Source organism: Orbicella faveolata, unplaced genomic scaffold, assembly GCF_042242905.1.
Source record: "Orbicella faveolata isolate gen_17 unplaced genomic scaffold, um_ofav_v1 contig_26, whole genome shotgun sequence".
NCBI classification, from domain to species: Eukaryota; Metazoa; Cnidaria; class Anthozoa; order Scleractinia; family Merulinidae; genus Orbicella; species Orbicella faveolata.
The window spans coordinates 19,289,721-19,308,572 of NW_028301554.1; the positions used below are offsets into that span (position 1 = coordinate 19,289,721).

Below are 18,852 nucleotides of genomic sequence, written 5' to 3' on the forward strand. Positions count from 1 at the left end.
TTAAAATTTGTACACGAAGTCGTTATGTGGACTTATGTAATATGCCAAAGTTTCAGCTTCAACGACGTTATTTTAGTCGCGTTCTGGATATTAGCCCCTTCAGGGGTCCCCAGAGGCTGATTTTCAGTGCAATTCTGGTCACTTTTCAGTCTCTCTTTTAGCAACGCACAATTAATTTCAGAAAAAAACAAAACCGTGTTTGCAATGTCCAATTCTTAGGCTTCTATGGATGAAAACATTAGCTCGCGGGAATTTTTGATTAGCCTGTGGCTGTTATCACAACTTAGTCCTATTTGAAGCATATGGGAAGCAACCGGAAATGGCCTGTTTTTAAGACCGCATATTTTCCATGCCCATGTTTTATATCCTGAAGTCTTAGTATCCCTGCAAAGTTCAGCCCTTAGTTTAGTAATATCAAGAAAAAAATACTAAGGTTGAGACCTTTTGACTAAGAAAAAACTTACGAGAAGATGAATGACCAGGCCACTTCCGGTTAAAGTTTCAACAAAGCGTGTCTGTAAAAATCAGCCATTTAACTTCGATTAATACCTTTTTTTCTTCTAAGTCATGAATTAGAGACTCTGAAGTTAATTGTAACCAAAAAGAGCTACCGTTAGTCAGAAATTTTCATGTGATTTTTTTTTCGGACCGATCAGATTTTTGTCCAGCAACGGTTATAAATTATGTGGAAGAAGTCTTGAAAATTACGAATAATGTCTGAGTCGCTGTGGAAAAAAATATATATACATATACCTAACAATCCATCTCTTGCCAGTTAATCACAATGTACCTTTGCATCTTTTTTGGTCCAAACTGCAATATAAAGTTTATCTTTAACATTCAACTCGTTCAACGAAAACAAGTCTGTGGCCCCGAGTAATGAAGCGCTAATTAAATCAGGTATAAGCTGCCAAGCTTTGTGGTCCCATTTCGTACCATAACCAGTATAACCCACCCGTCTGGGACTTCTTTTACGAAGAAACTTATCAGCCACTCTAAATGCAATCACAACGGGAAATCTCAAATATAATTGGAGCTAATTGTCTAATACAAAATGCAGTCTCACTATTCCAAGTCTACATGCAAAGTGTCTGGATAAATTCCCTTACTATAAACACTTACCTTGCTTCAGGTTTACAGGCATACCCCTTTCTTAATCCCTTTAAAGTAAAGCAACATTAAAAACCTTAGCCCCAGCGATAAATTGGTTGCGAGTGCATTGTTGCAAGTAATGAAAATGCAGGTTGATTCATACCGTGCGTGGCGAGGTCACGACACGCCATCTTATCTGTAGCTTGCTAGATTTGATTAACTTGGAATTCATATTTTCTCGTCTAGATTCGTCTCCTTGATACTGCAGAGAATGATTAGGTATATAACTTGCATGAGAACCTGAAGAACGAATGAATATGTTACAGAGTATTTATTCATACCCAGTCCCCCAGTGTAAACGGCCTTGGTATTATAAATTGAGGACGTCCAAGACGGTCTGTTTTCCCGCCAAGTTGCTGAATGTCTGACCAAATTGCCAGAAAATTACTCATCGGCACACTTTCCCTTTCTCTATCGGGATTTTCCATTTGGTGCGTTTTCAGTCAGCACAGATCCAGACTAAATCGGTGTACTGCATATGTCCAAAGATAGGACAGGGGAGGAGTGGATTTCCCTTCGAAGACTACTGCTTATGGCACCCCTAGCTGTAGAATTGCTGGCTCTTAACTCCGATTTCCATAATAAGAAGTGATAATCCCCAGGACGACCAGTACGCTTGCCGTGGGTGATATGGTAAGTCGTCACAAGGCCCAGTGCCTCATACCTGCTGGAGCTTAAATTGGTTATTGCTCTTCTTCCCTGGACAGGATGACAACCACCGGCTCCCATTTATACATCTAGGTGGAGAGAGGATCTGTGAAAGAAAATTGCCTTTTCCAAGATGACATGGCAACGCCCTAGTAACCAGGAACGCTCGATCCGGAGTCCAGCCTGCTAACCACTAGGGCGCAACCGTGCTATGCGCTAGGCAGTTGTTTTTGTATAGAATCCGAATGCGTTGCTACGTTACATGCTTACTTAGTCTAACGTAAATTGATAAAATGCTACCGGGAAATGAATATATGGCCAGCACGTGGATATCTTGCTGGCTGGATTGTTTATTTACAGGAAAGGAAACTATCTGCGATCAATTAATTAAACTTATTAAATCTATTCAGTCTGTAAGTGAATTTGTTTCATTTGAGTGTGCTTGAAAGGCAGAGGAGTAAAAGTCTGGCTATTACAATTTAGTCCCCTGCAATACTAAAAACATGAGGATACAGTGTCCCTTGACATTTGCCGGGCATGAGATAACAAGACATCAGAGCCTGCTGTGACTCTCCCAATAGCGACGTTAGATCGAGATGTTTCCCACCTGCTGGTCAAGTTAAAGTGGGCACTGGTGGTAATAAACTGGGCGCGTCTCACAGAGTTGACAACTTCCCTGAATGGAAGTTAAAGTATGAATTAAAGAAGATTGTGATGTGCCCACGTCACCGTGGAAAATTCACCTGTTTGCGTGACCAAAGTGCGCCATGTCGACACTCTTTTTTCCATCAAGGATAAAGCAGAAATTGAAGAAACCGAAAAAAGTTACCGCTAATGTTTCAGATACAGTAATAGCCCATGTATAAGAACCTGGGTTTTAAGAACCTGTTAGGCTAAAATTTTCATTTTAAGCCCCCTCCACATAAGAACCTATTAAGGCTAACATTTTAAGTTAGGTTCTTATCAGTGGGGTTGCTGTAAAAGTGTATAGGTAGAAACTGCTGAATTATGATCACCATCTATTTAAAAGTAACTTGACATAACTTTTTTTTTCTTTTAAGCTTAAGTACCATGTTGTATGTCTATTGTGTTTGCCATTCAAATAATTCCCCAAGTATTTGCAAGTACTGTACTCTCCTACAGTATCAAAGAAAGCTTTCTGACCATCTCCAACTCTGTGAGAATCACAAAATATTAAATATAAAATATCAAAATATATCGCAATGAAATCAATAATTGCAAAATACCAAAACAACGTAAGTTCCCAATGGGCAATGCCTCAGCTTCTCAACATGAATTTCTTTGTTATGTTTTGCTAAGGACATATACTGTACCTGCACTGAACTGCCTATAGGCACTGCTCTATGGTACAAATAAATGATTTATACTGTATTATGAGATGATATTTTTAATATATATAGTGTATTCAGATGAAATTCATATGAAAATATAAGAACCTATTTTAAGAACCTTGGTAGCCTAAATTTGCTTTAAGTACCATTTACATAAGAACCTATTTAGGCTAAATTGAAAAATTCAGGTTCTTATACGTGGGCTATTACTGTAGCATATTTGAGGAGTTCGGCATTGTAATACCTATTGCATCCCATAAGTATCCAAGAGTAGAGTGACTGAATGCATGTTCATCAGACATAAATTTATTTTGCACGTTCAAAGAGTTTTTTCACACGCCTTAATGTCTTTAATTCGTTCCACTGGTTCAAGGATCGTTGTTCCATCATCCTCTGCATACACATTTGAACAAAATATCTCTAACTCAAATTTTCTACCCACAAACAATTCAATTGCTAACATTTTCGACGCCAAATTGGATGTTGTTTCACTTGAAGAGTCAAAAGGGCTTGGAGATGAATTAAGTAGCTTCACATGCCCAATATTAAATAATAGAGGAGAAGCTTCGCGTGTCATGCGAAAAAATGTAATCACCGTTCCCTGTATTGTATTACGAGGCTTACTTACTTACAGTCTCTATCGTAACGCTGGTATTCGTATTTAGAATCGATACCAAAGAGGAGCAAAGATCAAAGCTTGAAGGACAGCACCTCTGGGTGTGTCGCAATTAAGTCGGAAATTTCAGTACTACTAATCACACAAGGTATTTGTGATCTTCTGGCAGGCGGAAGGAGAAAAAAAACTCACGGCCTAAAATTCTAATAATAGTGAATAGTCAGCTATAAAGGCATGTGACGTCAGAATGTCATAAATTCCAAAACATCCGTCGTATTGAATCCACTAGTCCAAATTCATGACTATTCCATGAAGTCAAAATATCGTTTTTGCCAATTATAACAAACTTAAACGAGAAGAGAAAGGGTACTAAAGGAATGAAAAGGTGCAGAAAACTGTTTGTCCCAAGAAACTCGAAAACGTCAATAAAAAAAACAGAGAATTAGATTAAAAAGCTCAGACTTAGGGAAATTATGCCTGACAAAGCAAGGTTGCCACGGAAACAAGGCAGAGTTCAATAAATAAGGCTTTTGGTGTGTGTTGTTTTTGCTCAGCTTTTTCCAGCTAACTCACACACTCAGTAAACAGCTTGTTTCATTGTATTTTGATTACTTTTCTTGTTATCAACATATGAAGTTTCCCCCTTACCTTCCAGTCATCTGGGTACAGGGTACAAATTTAGCTTCAAATCCGTCAGTAGTTAAATTAATTTCTAGCTTATGGTTTGGAAATATATATTTCCTTTAAATAATTTACTTTGGGATAATTGACTGGTTGTTAATTGCGCGGTCGGTGTCTAAAAATCTCTCCTAATAAGGAATTTAAACCTTGACAGGAAGTGCGTAGTAGGTAATTTCTCTTAAAGTGTTTCCTAGTAAAAAGCCTCAACCTTAGTATTTTTTTCTTGATATTACTAAACTAAGAGCTGAACTTTGCAGGGATACTAAGACTTTACGGTGTAAAACATGGGCATGGAAATTATGCGATCTGAAAAACAGGCCATTTCCGGTTGCTTCCCATATGCTTCAAATAGAACTAAGTTGTGATAACAGCCACAGGCTATCAAAAAATTCCCACGAGCTAATGTTTTCACCCATAAGCACCTAAGAATAGGGCATTACAAATATGGTTTTGGGTTTGTCTGAAATTAATTGTACATTGCTGAAAGAGAGATTGAAAAGTGGCCAAAATTACACTGAAAATACGCCTCTGGGGACCCCTGAGGGGCTGATATCAAGAACTCGGCTAAAAAATGGTCGTTGAAGCTGAAACTTTCGCATATTACGTAAGTCCACATAACGACTTTGTGTACCAATTTTAAGCGAAATCGGTCATCCTTCATTTCCAAGTCTGCCCCAGTCTCTCAGGCAGAAGCTCTCAAGTGTAACGGTCCTATCATGTTGAGATCCTGCTAAGCAGATTCGCTGGTTTGGAGTTTCTCGCATGAAACGTGAAATTCCAAACCAGAATTCCTGCTCGCAGGCTATAGCCCTCCTTCCTTCAACAAACGGTTATTTTTGACCTGAAACATTTCCTATCCGTCAATTTTAATGTTTAAAATTAGCAAAGTAATCAGCAAAGACACTCTCTATCCTTCCAACGAACTTCCAATGACCTACGTCTAATGATCACATTGATATTCGTCCTAGCGAGCAGACAATCTGGTTTGGAATTTCTCGCATTAAATGTAGAATTCAAAACCAAATCATTTGCTGGCAGGCTTTGGTTCTGCTTTGTCAACGAACGATGAAATCCGGTTGAAACCGGAAAAACGATCCCGCTTTTTCCCATCAGACAGTTGGTTGGGCCCAAACTAGAGCGACCTACGAAAACCCAATATTCCGTTGATTTTTCAGCTGAATATACCCTCTCCGTTAATTTTAATGTCAAAAATTAACAATTTGTTTGCCCTTAATATTCTATATTCGATTAATGTTGTAGCCAAATTATATCCCGTATCTCGAAAACCCCTAATACGGGCTGACTCTCTCGGCTTTTAATGTACCGTCTACTGCTTTTAGAAATCAGCTTGCAGGAACATCTCGTTTATCCCATCAGCGTAGTGTGTCAAGTCATGCTAGTCTTACGGCCACATTGACGGTTCTCCTCCCAATTGCGAGCTAACTCTCTCGTATTAAACGTGGAATTCTCAACCAAATCACATGCTCGCAGACTTTTGGTTCTCCTTCCACCAAAGAACGATGAAACACGGCTGAATTTGTCAGCTGTAAGGAGTAAAAATATCTCACTGCAAAAACACACTTCGTTTGTCTCATGTGTGTTCTTACCACGTTTGTTAAATTATATAAGTGTAACGGTCACATCATGTTGAGGTCCTGACATGAGGACTCTCTCGTAAGCAGACTCTCTCGTTTGGATTTTCTTGTATGAAACGTGAAATTCCAAACCAGAATTCCTGCTTGCAGGCTATAGCACTCCATTCTTCAATAAACGGTTAATCTGGTTGAATTTAGTATGATCTACCTTATCTAAGGGAGTTAACCACTAAAAGAATCCCTCTATTTCCTAAGGAAATGGTACTAAACAGTTTTTGTGTTTGACGAAATAAACCTAATGGTCACACTGGTCATCTTCCAAGCGTACACTCTCTAAGCTCTTTTCAAAGGGGAGGGTGTGAGTATCCGAAATTCCGTTAATTCTAGGCCTAAATATCCTGTATCCCTTCATTCCGATGTCAAAAATCAACAATTTTAGTAGGTTAGTAGAGAGCATACTGGAAAAACAACCTTTCCTTTTTCCCCAGGGTATTTAGAATGTGTTTACCACGTTTTTTAATTGATAAAAGTGTCAGGCATCAAATGAGGAATCCAAACCAAATCACTTGGTAGCATAGGCAGGCTTTTGATCTCAGTTCATCAGCCAACAATTAAATGTAGTTGAATTTGTTATCTACCAATAGTAAGCTAGTACCCTGCAAAAGCATCCTTCGTTTTTCTGATGTTTGTGTTGACCACGTGAGTCAAATGATGTAAGTGTGATGGTCACGTAATCTTGAGGTCCTGCTAAGCAGGCTCTCAGGTTTGGAATTTCTCGCGTGAAACGTGAAATTCCAAACCAGAATTCCTGCTCGCAAGCTGCAGCCCTACTTCCTTCAATACGCAGTGAATCTGGTTGAATCCGTCATCTGCCGTCCTCTCGCAGGCTATATCAGTCCATCCTCCAATAAACGGTTCATCTGGTTCGGTTCAAGCGTGTTGAATAACAGTAGTGTATTGGTCACATTGTTGGTCGTCCTAGCGAGCAGACAATTTGGTTTGGAATCATTTTGCCCATTAAATGTTAACTGAATCCCAAACCAAATCACCAGGTCGCAGGCTTTGGTTCTTCTTTCGTCAATGAAAGGTTAAATCCGATTATATTTGTCAGCTACCACCATTAAAAGGTACACTGCAAAAACACAGGTCCTGCTAAGCAGACTCTCTGGTTTGGAATTTCTCTCATGAAACGTGAAATTCCAAACCAGAACTTCTGCTTGCAGGCTATAGCCTTCCTTCCCCAAATAAACTATGAAATCTGATTGAATTTGTCACCGACCACCAGTAAAAAGTGAACGGCAAAAACACCCTTCGTTTTTTTGATGTGTGCGTTGACCACGTGCGTCAAATGAAACGGTCATATCATGTTGAGGTCCTGCTAAGCAGACTCTTTGGTTTGGACTTTCTCGCATGAAACGTGAAATTCCAAACCAGAATTTCTGCTCGCAGGCTGCTCTTTCTTCGAATAAACGGTTAATCTTGGTTAAAGTTGAATCAGAAGGCATCTACCGTCAATAGAAAGTATACAGCGAAAGCTCTCTATTCTTTCCAAGAGTGTCGAATAACACAAGTCCAATGGTCACACTGATGGTCGTCCTGGGGAGCAGAGAATTTGGTTTGGAACTTCTCGCGTGAAACACGGAATTTCAAACCCAATCACTTGCTGGCAGGCTTTCGTTCTCCTACCACCAACGAGCGATAAATCAGGTCCAGTCTGAACGTGGTGAGTTCCAAAGGAGGACAATAACAGCTTCCGGGTCTTGCGTTTTAGTCAAATCGTCTCATTTTCGGTGCTTGACTGTGGCAACCAGCAAAAGAATAGATATTAATAGAACTTACTTAACGTAACTTTCGTCAGTTTTGCTATTTTGTCTTTTTTTTATCTGGCGTGTATGAAATCAGTTTACAGTTGAGCACCCTTCCAAACAGTCTTTTGTACAAACAGTCCCTTTATCTACTCTATCGCCATAATATTGCGTTAGTGGACTTAATATTGCGTTGGTCACACAACAACAAAAACATTTCTTCACGTTTTTCGAATTTCCGGGAGCCTACAATAAAAAAGCCGTGTGCCGTTTGCCGTTGATTGCTTAGTGACAAGACTTTTTGACATGAAAACTTTCAGTATACCTTAGATTGCTTGAACAAGAAAAGTTAAATTGGTGATTTGCCATCTAGTAGGACTCTACATTGTAATCCAGAGGCAGGAAACAAAACAATGCAATCAACTTGACCTCGCGGTCAATTCTAAAATCATGTAAAATTTTACGATTTCGCGACGTGGAGTGTACGGATTGTTGGAAAAGTTTGATCGAAGAGTGCCGGTAGACATGGCTTGAACCTGAATTTTTACATATTCGTACATATTCAGAGAAATAATTCGATGGCCTTTAATCGGTATCAATACATGAGTTTTCTAAGCATCTTGCAGAAAATTGAGAACACGCCTGAACCCAGCACGTGTTGAATCTACACGTGCAGGGTACCAGAACATGTGCGAGGAGTATCTTCAATTGAGGTCGATTTACAGCTTTCCTTACAGGAATTGAAACCAAGCTGGTAACCAGTGGAAAGTTTCCATACGTGTAATTGATCTTCGTGGGACAAATTTGGACGAAAACGTTAGCCATTACTCTTGACTTGGTATTCACCTGCGCTAAGATGTTACATCCAAATTCTCATTACCGACCAAGATACGGGATGCGTGTGAACTGACAAACATAGCTCTCATGGGTTAGTCCTTAAAAACGTGATTTTCCTTTGTTTTACCAATTTTTTCCAAGTTGTTTTTGTTATCGTCACCAGTTCGCGTGTCATATTCTGCCTGTTTATACGGCGGCGTCAGTGATCAAAGACGCTTTGGAGCGTGGCCACAGATCACTACAATCTTGGACAATTTAAATCAAAAATTAAGACCACCCCTTCCTCCATTTCAATGATGGCAAAAGTGGCGCACTTTGGGTTTAGTGCCAGTTCATCGTTGATTCACGGGGAGGGGTGGTTTTATTTCTTATTTTATTCTGTCCAAGATTGTAGCTAACAGCCGATGTTACTGGCGGTTACTCGCTTTTCTCCTCAGCGGGTAAATCGGCGATTGCCGGTTTGGTGGTGGAACCCGGCAGCTATTGAGCAAGTCTCATTTTCAAGCAACAATGCCGTCAGACTCAGTAAGGACATCCAAAAGAAGCAGCCAGCTTGCGCAAAGTCCGAAGACTGGAACAGCATATTGGTTAGTTTTGCAAAATTATCCTGTTCAAGATGGTCATTATGCATATGGATACTAAAGAATATCACATTGACCTCAATGACCGGCTTGAGTTGTGATCTTTTAATGTTGGAATTATGTTGATCGCCATTCGGCAGCCCGTCGATTTTCGTGTCGAGATTTATTTTGTTTGTTGGCCTTCCCTGGTTGCTAGTTTTAGTTTTCTAAAAATTAATTTTGTTTACTCGTTGTTGTGATAATTATTGTTGCAGAATCGAGAGTATGTTCTGCATGGTTAAAGGATAGTTTCGATTTTCTTGTATTTGATGTACATAACCCATCAAAATTTCAGTTGGCAGAAGTAGAATGTAACTGACGTCTGTGGAATTGTTAATTTGGCGAAACTGTGCCGTAAACTAACTAGTTGTAGGTTATTTGGGCAAATGTTGCCATTATTGACAACTAAGTGAGTCTTGCAAAGACATGAATGATCATCGCAGTTATTACAAAATACATTCCCATAGACATTGACGGTGTAATGAAGGAAAACGTATCTGACAAGTCTAGTTCAGTACACCACTACGCCATGTCTAGTAAACCTTATGCACCGAACTGAACTTCTGCAATCTTGATTGCTTTTGGTCACTGGTAACTATCATTCAGTTCATTCAGTGGAATCGGAACGTGAACACGATTATTCAAAAATATTGATTTGCTGCTTGCAAAAGGACCAGGATCGAGCTACAGCAATACACTGAGGACAATGGCGCCTATACAGTGTGCAAAACGACTGAAAAGCACTTGCAGTAGATAATCATAGCAAGCCAAACACCGAATGATTGTAGAAAATGATTTTTCGTCAGAAAATGGATCCTGACTACAGATGTTCATCTACTGCGCACGCTGATCACAAAAGATGGCACTGGAAACGGTGGGATTGTCTCATATCTGAGAGTTCAGCACCACGAGTCTATCGTTTCGAATAAAGTAGAGCAATTTAGTGGTAATCAGTGTGAACTAACTACAAATTCGGTTTGGACTGAATGATAGCCCAAGAGCCAGTCGTGCATTCTTGTTCGTTAATAACACGAGTGGTTTATAACGAGTGCATTGTCGTCAAATAGGACGAGCGCCGACAAATTTAAAGTGGAAATTGTAGTGGTGTATTCACTGAATTAAACTTAGTTTGGGCAAGTTTCTTTGTCTGCCTTTAGTTACCGTGGCGATGTTACATATAGACTGTGAAAGATTAAGTTTCAACCAGCTTGCAGCCGTTAATTCGAATACGTGATATAAACTTGATATTTCGGCTTCACGATTGAAGAGGGAATGCGACCTCAGTAGGAACAGTTCTGAATCAATTTAAAGTGCGCAGATTTAGAGTATAGATTTCAGAGAATTGTGCAAGCTATCAGGTCAGTATCTTTTGTCTTTTGTAGCGAACAGTTAGTCAAAGATAAGTCAAGTCCAAATCAACTGCTAGTATCATATTCAACTCTCCTTCTAGGCGACTTCAGTGAAGTGCATTATATTGAGGTCATTTTTGGGTCAAAACATCATTACTGCAATAACGTTTAATACAACGCTTACAATAGTAAGAAGAGTTTGGAACAACTTTAGCTAGGCTTATGTGGTTTGGCTAAAGCGGGTAAATTTGAAAATTCCCTGCGCGGATTAGGTCTGCAGTTTGTAAATACTAAACAAATCCAGCCATCCTCGAAAACTAACCACTTTCTCCTAGTGATCAAGTTCATGCAGAAAATCACGCACCTCGATAATACTGACTTTCGCACATGATTTTCCAAAAGCGAATCAAATAACAGCAGAGTACCACCTTTGTCTTTCGTCGCCAATAATCAGTATGGTGAACATAGAATAGTTGAAATCAGAGCAATTAAGGGCAAGTTTCCATAAACTGACGCCATGTTATAGAAATTTGGACATTTTCGCCCTGATCAGGTTTTTTCCATGTCAATTTTTAGCGAATATTTCCTTGTTCAAGTATTTTTTGGAAGAATAAGAAAGAGCTAGAATTCTATAGATCCGGACGAAACGGGTTTCTTCTGACCACTGTACCAATACGAAGAGCATTACTAGTAATCCCTGCGACCTAGCCGGAAAGAAAAATAGTTGCTCAAAGCAAATAGGTCAGTTTGTCAAAAATAATAAAATCCAAGGCCATTCTGTGTAGCTAGTAACAGGCGAACCGAGGCAGTCGTCTCGGTAAAAAATATGAATTTATTTATTCATTTCAAGCTCTCCTTCCCCGCCTCTTAGGCTCTGCATTACAAAAAAATCATTGTAAAAGAAGCGTTTTTTTCTGGTATTGCCTCGGTAAGAATTTTAGTCTCGCTACGGTAGTGAAATCGCATCAAACTTTAATATTTCTTCAGAGACACCTTCAAAGTGATTCATCGTCCGTCTAGCAAACGGAAGACTTTCGCTAGCCATGTTAGAACTACAAGTCTGAGAGAAAATATGATCCAGTGTCAGTGGAAATGTTATGTTTTATCCAGGACTCGAAACCTAAATCAGCTATACGCACATTTAGTAATTAACTTTTGAGAGATTTATTTCAAAACTTGTAGAAATGCACTTAAGACGGTGTTAATTGTCAGCATATAGTTTCGGAGACATGTTTCAAGGTAACAGTCCCGCAGGTCTAAGAAGCAGTTACAAGATGCATTCCCGCAGGTATAATAAAGCTTTTAACTTTCTTCCTTTCTGTAGGGTACATTGATTTTTGCTCCAGAGCATACTTTGCACTAAATTTACGTAAATGAAAACTTATAAATTTCGATTTTCGCCAGGTATTGTTGCACCAAGAAGACCTTTTAGGTCAGTGATGATTGTTTTGCACAAGTCAGAGTGTTATGTAATGTATTGTTAATGTATCTTATATAATGTCGTTGTATGATTGTAGCTTAAATGGATCATAGACATTTTTCCACACACGAGACACTGACTCGTTTCGGAGGACTACATTTGTATTTTTTTTCTCAATAATCTGTATGGCAAACATTTTCAAGAAGTGTTTATTTTGAGCATATATTCGGAGACATGCTTCAAGGTCCAGTCCTGAAGGTTTCATGAGGCAGCTATAAGGTGCAGTCCTGCAGGTATAATGAGGCTTTCAACTTTCCTTCTTGCTGTGGGGTGCATTGATTTTTGTCGAGAGCATGCTTTGCACTAAAGTTAAATGAAAACTTATGAATTCCGATTTGTCGCAAGCTGTTGTTGTATCAAGAAGACCTTTCGTGTTATGTTGTCAGTTTTATATTCAATATAAAACTGACATCATAACACGACGCATTTACAAGTTGTAAATGCGTCGTATAAAATGTCTCAGTAAGGTTGACCTAAATGGAATTGTAGATATTTTTCCACACACGAGTCAAATAACCAGCGGAGAACTACATTTGTCTTTCTTCACTAATAATCTGTGCAGCGAACTTGGAATCGCTGAAAGCAGAGCTACTATGGTCGATTATACGCAAATTAATTTACGCCATGTTGTAGACATGAGTGCGAGTATTTCTTTGAAAGAAAACAAAGAGCTAGATTTCTGGTCGAAAACTGGTTTCTTACGAACAGCTACTTGAAGCGTGCTTCTCTCTTCAGTGCAAGGAGGAGAGGTTCTGTAAATTCCATGCGCGACATCAGTGTGAAAATGTAAGACTCTTGTTTTCTTCGGTCATTTCATATCTCGTTCTGCAATGATGTAGAATGTCCTTCGCAATGGCCACTGATATGCAGCCATTGTTCTTTAACACATTGAATTTCTCGACACCAAAAGAATTAAAAGGACTGAAATAACTGGCTATTGTACTCTCCTGGCGGCCAGTATCGGGCTAGTAGCAAAGATAGCTATACTAAGAAAACAAATCAGTTTCTCAACAAGTGATTATACATTCAATTAAGATCGCAGCAACTTAATCGTCCGCTGTACAAACGGGAGACTTGGCAGCGCATGCCTGAACTACAGGATTCTGAGAAGAAATGATCCAGCAACTGGAGATGTTAGGATTTGCTTGGGACTCGGAGGAGACCTAAAACATGGAGGAATGTGTCAGCTTTGCACAATTAGTGGTAAACACTTGAAAAAAATTTTCAAAGGTTAATAACATTTGGAGAAATGTAGTCGGTCAAGATGTTGTATAATTGTCAGCATGTATTCAGAAACATGTCAGTTCCCGCAGGTCTGGAGGCGGCTGCGAGATGCAGTCCAATTTACCTTCTTGCTCAGGGTACATTGATTTTTGCCAGAGAACACTGATGCTTTGCACCAAATTTTCGTGAATGGAAACTTATAAATTCCGACATGCCGCCGGGCGTTGTTGCACCAAGAAGACCTTTTAGGCCAGTGATGATTATTTTGCGCAACTCTGTGTTATGATGTTATATATTGTAAAAGCGTCGTATAAAGTGTCTTTGGAAGGTTGTCAGTAGTTTAAATGGAATTGCAGATATTTTTCCACAGACGAGTCAAATAACCAGTGGAGAACCACGTTTGTCTTTCTTTGCTAATAATCTATACGGTGAACTGGGAATCGCTGAGATCAGAGCTATTATGGTCGATTATGCGCAAATTGACGCCATGTTGTAGAAACGAGGATATTTTTTCTCAGACTCTTTTTTCGCTATAATTTTGAGCGTACGTTTTTTTCACTGAGTATTTTTTTGGAAGGAAGAGAAAGAGCTCGATTTTTGGCCGGAAACTGGTTTCTTACCAGCAGCTATTTCAAGCGTGCTTCTCCCCTCATTGCAGGAGAAGAAGTTCTTTAAATTCCATGCGCGACATCAGTGCGAAAATGTAAGACTCTCGTTTCCTTCAGTCAATTTATCTCGCTCTTCAAAGATGCGGGATGTCTTTCGCAATGGCCAATGATATGTAGCCGTTGCTCGTTATTAAATTTAATTTACCGACTTCATAAAAATCGAGAGGGCTGAAATAACTAGCTATATACACTAAACTATCCTGGTGGAATACTGGGCTGGTTAGAAAGATAGTAATACCAAGAAAACAAATCAAGACTCGAGGAAGGCTATAAAAGCAAGGGATGCCTCAGCTTCGTCCGATTAGCGGTAAACTCTTGCTCATTTATTTCAAAAGTTTACTACATTTGTAGAAGAGAAAACTAAGTATTTAAGATAGTATTTATATTGTCAGCATATGCCATGACTCGGAGACATGTTTCAAAGTACGCTCCTAGATTTGTGGTACAGGGACATGATGCAGTCCTGCAGTTATAATGAGGCCTTTAACTTTCATTCTTGCTGTAGGGTATGTTGAGTTTTGCTCCAGAGCATGCTTTGCACTACATTTACATAACAAAAACTAATAAATTTCGACCTGTCGCCAGGTATTGCTGCACCAAGAAGACTTTTTAGGTCACTGTTGATTGTTTTGCGCGAGTTGGTGTTATGAAGTTATGAAAAGTACAAATGCGTCATATTTGATGTCTTTGTAAGGTTGTAGTTTAAATGGATTGTAGATGATTTTCCACAAACGAGTCGAATAACCAGTGGAGTACTTCGTTTGTCTTTCTTTGCTAATAATCTGCACGGGGATCTTAAGATAGCCGAAATCAGAGCTTTTATGTTTGATTATGCGCAAATTAACGCCATGTTGTAGAAATGAGAATATTTCCTCTCTTACTCTTTTCGCGTCAAGTTTTAGCGGATAACTTCTTGTTGGAGGGGTTTTTTCGAAAGAGAAGAAAGAGTTAGATCTCTGAACAAAAACTCCTTTCTTACGAGCAGCTATTTCAAGCGTGCTTCCATCTTCAGTGCAGAAGAAGAAGTTCTATAAATTCCATGCGCGACATCATTGCGAAACCGTACTCCTCTCTGCGAGGATGCAGTATGTCCTTCGCAATGGCCACTGATATGCGGCTATGGCTTGTTAACAAATTGAATTTCTCGAGTTCACAAAAATTGAGAGGACGGAAATAACCAGCTACAAACATTGTACTATCCTTGAGGAGTGCTGAACTAGTAAGACTGGCAATACTAAGCAAACAATTGGTGCTCAATTTATCGACAAAATGTTATATAGTTCGACACCCTTCTGAACAAAATAAGAGCGCAATTTTTGTACTCGAAATTGCTACAAAGTGATTTATCTCCGCTTAACAAACATGTTGGAGGTACAGTTCTGAGAGAAGTGATCCAGCATCTGGAGATATTACGATTTGTTAAAGGGACTCGAGGAATCCTACAAAAGCGAAGCATGTCTCAGCTACGCACAATTAGTGATTAACTCTCGAAAAAATTATATCAAAAGTTTGTTACGTTTGTAGAAATAAAAGCAAGTGCTCAATATAATGTTCATTGTCAGCATATATTTGGAGACATGTTTCAAGGGACAGTCTGCAACGGTTATAATGACGCAGTTATAAGATGCAGTCCTACTGGTATAATTATGTTTACACTTTTCTTCTAGCTGTTAAGTACATCGATTTTTGCTCGCAAGCATACTTTGCACTAAATCTACGACAATCCAAACTTATAAATTCCGATTTACCGCCGGGGTGAAGTTGCACCAAGAAGACCTTTTAGGTCCGGGTGATGATTATTTTGGGCGACTCTGTGTTATGGTGTTATATATTGTAGATGCGTCGAATGTAATGTCCTTGTAAGGTTGTAGTTTAAATGTATTGTGGATATTTTTCCACAAACGAGTCAAATAACCAGTGGAGAACTACGTTTGTCTTTCTTTACTAATAATCTGTGCGACGAACTTGGAATTGCTGAAATCAGAGCTATTACGTTCGATTATGCTCAAATTGACGCCATGTTGTACAAACGAGAATATTTTCGCTCTGACCTTTTTCGAGTCAATTTTTAGCGGATGTTTTCTTGTTCGAGTATGCTTTTCATAGGAAAAAAGTGCGATATTTCTGGACAAAACTGAACTAGTTTATTACGAGCACCTATTTGAAGCGTGATGTAGGAGGAAACGTTCTGTAAATTCCATCCGCGATATCGGTGCGAACATTAGATCCTTGTTTCCTTCAGTCTTTTTATCTCGTTCTGCAGGGATATCCTTCGCAATGCCATTGCTTGTTAACAAATTGAATTTACCGACTTCAGAAAACTCGAGAGGAATGAAATAACTAGCTAAATACATTGCATTATCCCTGTGGAGTACTGGGTTAGTAAGAAAGATAGCAATACTAAGAAAATAAATCAACAAGGTATTATACATTTCGACGCCGATCTCACTGATCATGCAGTTAAATCGGAACAACTTTGATAGTCTTAATAGCAACAGTTATTTATCGTCCGCTTAACAAACGGGAGATTTGGCAGAGCATCTTGTAACCGTGAATACAGCTCTATGAGAAATGATACAGCGTGCGGAGGTATTTCGATTTATTTAGGACTTGAAGAATCTAGAGGAAAGGATGTCTCAACTTGGCACAATTAGTTATAAACTCTAGAAAAATATATTTCGAAACCTCAGTATTGTATTTGTAAAACTAAAAACTAGGTCCTCAAGGTAGCGTTTATTCTAAGCACATATTCGGGGACTTGTTTATAACTGTAGTCCTGAGGATTTTATGAGGCAGGTTTAAGGTGTAGTCCTGCAGTTATAACGCGGCAGTTATAAGATGCAGTCCTGCAAACATAATGAGCCTTTTGGACTTTCCTCTTTGCTGTAGGGTAAATTGATTTTTGCTCAAAACATTTTTACATTACATTTACGTAAATGGAGACTTACAAATTCATTTTCCGCCGGGCGTTGTTGCACCAAGAAGACCTTTTAGGTCAGTGATAATAATTTTGCGCAAATCTGGGTTATGATGTTATATATTGTAAATGCGTCGTATAAAATGTCTTTGGAAGGTCGGAGTTTAAATGGAATTGCAGATATTCTTCCACAAACGAGTCAAATAACCAGCGGAGAACTACGTTTGTCTTTTTTTGCTAATAATCTATGCGTTGAACTTGGAATCGCTCAAATCAGAGTTACTGTGGTCGATTATGCGCAAATTGACGCCATGTTGTAGAAACGAGGATATTTTCGCTCGGACTCTTTTCCCGTCAATTTTTAGCGGATGTTTTCCTGTTCGAGTATTTCTTTGAGGGAGAAGAAAGAGCTACATTTTTGATCTAAAACTGGTTCCTGACCGGTAGCTTTTTGATGCAAGTTTCTCACTTCAGTGCAGAAGGAGACCGTCGTTCTGTAAATTCCATGCGCGACATCATTGTGAAAACTGATGTAAGACCCTTTTTTCTTTTATTCATTTTATCTCTTTCTGTAAATGCAATGGCCCACTGACATGCAGCCATTGGCCGTTAACAAATTGAATTTCTCGGCCTCAAAAAATCGAGAGGACTGAAACAACAAGCTATATACATTGTACTTCTCCTGCCGAGCACTGGGCTAATAACAGGGATAGCAATACCAAGAAAACAAATCAGTTTATCAATAAGTGATCATACTTTTCGGCCCCCATTTGAATTCATGAAAATTAAAATCGTAGCAACTTTGTTGTGTTATGAAACAGTTAAGATAAACAGCGCCATTAGAAAGAGAGATGAGATATCTATTGCCCTTTAACTGAGCAGTGTATTTTAGAGTGAATACCAATCTATGACGATATTGCGATGTATTTATTACTTGAGGAAACCCCAAAAAGCGACAAATGCCCCAACAGCGCACAAGTAATAATTAATTCTTGAAATGTTTTCTTCAATTTTGGAAGTTAAAACTAGGTACTCAAGATATTGTTCTCTGTCAGCACACATAGAGGCACATAGGAGACAAGTAGCTCATAATTTCTTCACAGTTGCCCGTGGGTTACAGTACCTTTACTACACTATTTGTATCTCCTTGCAGTGTCTTTTCGACTTGTGAAACTAAGGCATTATCTAGGAACTCGCTAAGAGAATCAATGTCGTAAATACAGTGCTTATTCTCATTGTTGAAAGAAACTTTCACGTCTTACTAAGGAGTGATAGTAGGAAATGAGAAAGGGAGTCACCACACATGGTTAAGATTCTGAGTCTCTAAAACTTCAACAAAAGAGAGGCCTGTACTCCTGGTTTTCAAACCTTTTTTGTTGTTTCAGTTACGCACCAGTCTGTTGCTGTCACTTTTGCCAAGGACAGGAGTAGTGTACATGGATCTTGACTTGACACAGAAGCGGAAGATCTTTGAAAACGTCTTTTAGACAGTATTAGCCAGTTTGGCTATGGCTGTATAAACTTCAATTGCAGAAAATGGATCAGGTTCATTGCATAGTTGTTAGGGACAGGATATTGATGTTATACTTTACTGATACTCTTGAAAAGATGGTCAAAAGAAATTCCGTTTTCAACAGAACTCGAAGTACAAAAACGTGGCTTTAATGATTGTTTATCATTGGGTAGGCGCAAGCGAGCCTTGCGTTTTATGCGACTCTGCAAATTGATTGCGCTCAAACAAGGGTGATAGATCCATTGGCATAAATGCTGTTATAACATGAAATTATAAAGAAAAGCTGTACCTGGAGTTAAGGAGGGCTGAACATTTGCTCTGCCTTCAAGTACGCCATGTCTTTATTTGTTCGTTATTTGTTCGATGTGTTTTATCAGCTCTCGTGTTTCATTAGG

At 39.0% G+C, this 18,852-nt stretch overlaps 1 long non-coding RNA gene across 1 annotated transcript; it reads right to left on the reverse strand.

The window, feature by feature from the left end:
- Positions 1-1,335: 1,335 nt before the first annotated feature.
- LOC149108438 (uncharacterized) lies at positions 1,336-18,824 on the reverse strand. Its single transcript, XR_016209262.1, has 2 exons — positions 18,747-18,824; positions 1,336-7,842 (listed from the first exon to the last, which is right to left on the reverse strand). It is a non-coding gene; the product is annotated as an uncharacterized LOC149108438 (long non-coding RNA).
- Between the last annotated feature and the right edge of the window lie 28 nt (positions 18,825-18,852).